Below are 4,782 nucleotides of genomic sequence, written 5' to 3' on the forward strand. Positions count from 1 at the left end.
TCCATTGGTGAGTTTAAGTGCTCTAAATGGAAAGAAGACTTAAACTAAAGGATGTTTTAGTCATGAAAGAGACCTCATGCTGTTGGTAATGAACCCCAAAAGGGATTAAACCATTGAGTATAAACACCTCAATTTCATGCTTTAAACAAACAAATGGTTTGAACCACTTTCAAAGAAAAAGTAATATCAAGAAAGGAGGGAGGTTGCGGAGATGATTAAGTGCTCGAAATGAGTGATAAAAGCACTAAAACATGAAATCAACTCAAATCAATAGTGGTTGAAGCCTTAAAACATTAAGCTAGTGAAGGAACTTACACTACAACCATGCCATACAAGGCTCAAATGGCACCAAACATCCAAAAACAATGGCAAAATAGTTCAAAATAGAGTGTCAAACATGCTGGACTTGAGCCACAAAAAGCTAAAATATTAAGCTAATACATTGGGCTAACTAGGCATGCAAACAAGACACGAGGAGAGGAGGCTAACCCCTCTAATTTTGGACTTCAAAATGACTTTTTTACCACTGAAAAACCTCTGAAATTAAATGGTTAAAAGCGCCAAAAAAGTTGGTTTGAAAGTGATGAATAAAGGCACAAAAACTTGACAAATTAATAAGCAAAAAGGGTGAACCACCCCTTAACTAAAAAAGGGCTCAAACCACCACTTTTAAGCCACAAAAACAGAACCTTTTACAGTTTAAAACTAGCCCCAAAATAATAAGAAAAGATGGTAAAACAAGTATATTGAAACAAAGTAAACAAGACAAGTGGTATACCTTTGAAGCAAAGCTCAAGTTTAGGCACCAAACCAAGCTAAAACCACTTGCTAGAGCTCAAAGAGGGTATCAAATAACCTCAGCCCAAAGAGAAGAAACTTTGATTAAGGTAGTGTATGTAAAAGTGTAGAGAAAACAAGCAACTAAGCACAAAATTGTAAGAGAGAGAGAGAGAGAGAGAGAGAAACCTAAAGAGAGAGATTTTTTGTTCCAAAATTTCTAACCTTGAAAAATAGGGGAGGAACCCCCCTATATATAGAAAAACATGCCTTGAGCTTAGAAACATCCTACCATACACGTGTAGGGAGATACAACTCAGTGTGCTAACAGCTGTCACAGTTGTGAACAAATATCTGAAAAAAGACACTGGTGGCCGACCGGCCACACCAATGGCTGACAACAATGAGCCATGGCTGACAGCCTATGGTGGTGGCCGACGGGTCACCAAGAGGTCCAGACTCCAATTTTTTGTCCAAAACAAGGCACAAAATGGACCAGCCTTAAAGGCTCAAAGACAGGGCATTCCACCAAGGACTTCGAGCACCCAAAGTGAACAAATGCAATCACAATCATCGTGTGCACAAGTGATGACGTCCAAGTGTTGAGGATGGTCAAAAATAGGGTGTCTACAGATATGCTTTCAGGATTTCAAAAACTGCCTGTAAGTCAGCCAAATGGTTCCTAGGTTCTTTGGTCTTCATGACCATGTCATCGATGTAGACCTCGACTGTCCTTCTGATTAGGTGCTTGAACATCCTGGTCACTAACCTCTGGTAGGTTGCTCCCGCATTCTTCAACCCAAAAGGCATCACTCTGTAACAATACACTACTACAAAATCATGAATAGATCACATTTTTTTTGTGTGATGGATGCTATTTAATCACACTTTTTAAGTTTTATTAAAGTGTGATATTTGAGAGTGTGATTAAAAAAGATCATTTTTAATCACACCTTTTAAGTGTCATTAAAAAATGATTCCATCACACTTTTTTTAAGTGTGATTAATAACATTTAAATCACACTTTTTAGGTGTGATTAAAAATGATTCCATCACACCTTTTGAGTATGATTAATAACATTTAAGATGTGATTAAAAATGATTCTGTCACACCTTTTAAGTATGATTAATAACATTTAGATCACACATTTTAGGTGTGATTAAAAATAATTCCATCACACCTTTTAAGTATGATTAATAACATTTAAGATGTGATTAAAAATGATTTCATCACACCTTTTAAATGTGATTAATAACATTTAGATCACACTTTTTAGGTGTGATTAAAAATGATTCCATCACACCTTTTAAGTGTAATTAATAATTAATAAGACATGTGATAATAAATCTTTAAATCACAGATTTTAAATGTGATTAATATCTAATAAAACTTATGATTAACAATGAGATAAGATCACACTTTTGTACACTTTCAAATGCAATACACACTATATACTATATTTTGAATCACAATCACATGTTGAATGGAATAACGCCATATATTTCATAAATAAAAGTTAAATGTTCAAAAATATATACAAATGAATTAATAAAAGCTTTTAACTGTGATTACATATATTAAAAAATGAAAAAACTTGAAGAAACTAAGTTCTTGAATTATTTGACCATATTTTGCATCTCTCTTGGAAATTTCTGACCTGAAAAATAAAAACATAAATTTATTCAGAAACCGCTAGAAGCATATGAATAAACTTACTATTTTTGTAAAGACTGTTCTTATTTTACAAAAGATAAAATCAAACATTTTCTCATCACACTAACTCTTCATCTCCTCTCCTGTATCAATAGAAAATGAATAACAACTTTGATTATGACTAGTATAAAATGTTTGGATTACCATATAGATATGACATATACATAGACACTACTACAAAATCATAAATAGGTCCCACTTTATTTTACATTGCCTACTTCTTAAATATTAATAATCAACAAAATTTATTATTCAATCATCACCTATAACAAGATTATGCTGAAATTTCTTTCTTTGCTCAATGGTTATCCTCTTAGCAATTCAACAAAGCTCACATCATTTCCCAAAGTCATGAATCATGAAATAGCTCTGTATGTCAGTTTCTTATTTTCAATTGAAAAAAATTGGAAAACAAATATAGCATCTGGTAACATACAGCATGTCTAGAGATAAGTGGCCCAACCACCAAATAACTCTGTCAAATGACATAGCATATTGCAGCCAATATATGATGTCTATTAAAAGAAAAATAAAAATGCAGGAATAAGAATTTAACCCACATAAGTCGAGTCAACCAACTTGAAGCTGCCCAAACGAAAGAAAGAAGCCTGTCAGAAAATCGTGCTAATAGTATCTGCACAAATAAAGAAATAATAACAGGTTTACATAATAAGGTCCCCAGATTAAAGAAACAACCCTCAAAAGAGTCAAATGGAGTGTACCCACCATGCATAACTTATAAATAAATTACGTGCCAGTGTTCAGGCCTATATCATTCCAAATAACTCCAACGGTGGCCTCTGTGTTTAACAAATGTATGTGGAAAAGACAAATAAATCATAACCCAAGAAAGTGACATTTGTTTGCACTCCACAAATGTTAATGGATTCATCTATAGAAGTATATTAAGGCATACAAATTACTTAAAATAAGTTTATATCACAAGTGATACCTTCTGCCAGATATTAAATAGGACAAGATAGAAAAGGTCGGTATCACAACTTTCAGTTGCCTTTGTCAGAGCTGTATCCTCCTCCCCAATGCTTAGTAGTAGAGGAACTTGAGACAACGACCAAAATCTCTTACAAAATGACTAAAGCCATCATTTAGTTCTTTAGAAACATTTCTTCAAAAAAGGATTGAAAGAAAGAAAAATAATGAAATAGTGGAAAAGAAAGAAGAAAGAACCTACTTGGAAGAACGTGGTTCATGTTCAACAAGCATAGCAGCCAATTTACGTCTGCCACTCTTATCTGCATGAGCAGCAACTGCTGCATAAGATATACTTCTGTATATTTTTAACTGGACAAAAACAACAACAAAAACAAAAAAAAAAATTACTATCATACTTCACAATTAGATGGCATAGAATGAACAAAATCACCACTTCCAGGCTAAACTAAACAACTACAAAAGATAACGCAAACCTTATCAAGTAAAATTTCAAGAAGAGTGATATCAGGAATTGCTAAAGAAGCTATTATCTTTGCACATGCCCAGTGCATTATCACTGCTTCCTATACAAACCCAACCAAAGAAAATGAGCATATAAATGATGTCATAGTTTGCAGCTCCAAATAGAAGGCAGCAGTTAAGTCGAAACAAAGTCAACTAGTTTTCAATAATAGTACGTGACACCTAGGCTATGAATGCATCTCAAATGCCCCTTCAAATAGTTACTAAAAATGATTCCAATTATATGAGAAACCATATCATTGCAAAATTCTCCCACCAGCATTGCAAAGAGCCTCTTTTTCAACATTGAAAAGAGAATAGACCGTTGGCATGGAGTCAAATACTAAACCACTAGCAGTGAACCGAAGATGTAAAAAAATATTTTAATAGAACTTGAATGAGCTTAGATGGAAAAGCCAGTGTATTTGAGCTACACGGTGCTTGGAAATTAACATATGTTTACTAACAAAACTAAAACTAGAGGTATAATCACTTAATTTGCCAATGATTAATTTATGTTGCCAATGATTAATATGGACCCCAACCGGAAATGTGTAATATAATGTATGTTTACTAACAGAACTAAAACCAAAAACTCATCAAATAAAATACTTGTCATAAAGTTCTCAACTTTTGGCGTCAATTGGCACCACTTGTGGGGCACTAAAAGGTTAGATCTAGTATTCTAGATATAGGATTGTCATATTATAGCAGATTTCTTTAATATGGAAAAATACATTCAACCCGCTAGTTGATGGTCCATATGAAACAAATGATATTTAAGGAAATATTTTTACAATGATGGACATTGTTAAATACACAACAACACAGTAGTT

At 33.4% G+C, this 4,782-nt stretch overlaps 1 long non-coding RNA gene across 1 annotated transcript; it reads right to left on the reverse strand.

The window, feature by feature from the left end:
- Window positions 1–3,173: 3,173 nt before the first annotated feature.
- LOC145796499 (uncharacterized) lies at window positions 3,174–4,556 on the reverse strand. The gene is made up of 3 exons (XR_014336966.1): window positions 3,919–4,556; window positions 3,684–3,793; window positions 3,174–3,584 (listed from the first exon to the last, which is right to left on the reverse strand). It is a non-coding gene; the product is annotated as an uncharacterized LOC145796499 (long non-coding RNA).
- Between the last annotated feature and the right edge of the window lie 226 nt (window positions 4,557–4,782).

This window comes from Camellia sinensis, chromosome 8 (genome assembly GCF_055761805.1).
Source record: "Camellia sinensis isolate YWXY chromosome 8, ASM5576180v1, whole genome shotgun sequence".
Lineage (NCBI taxonomy): Eukaryota > Viridiplantae > Streptophyta > Magnoliopsida > Ericales > Theaceae > Camellia > Camellia sinensis.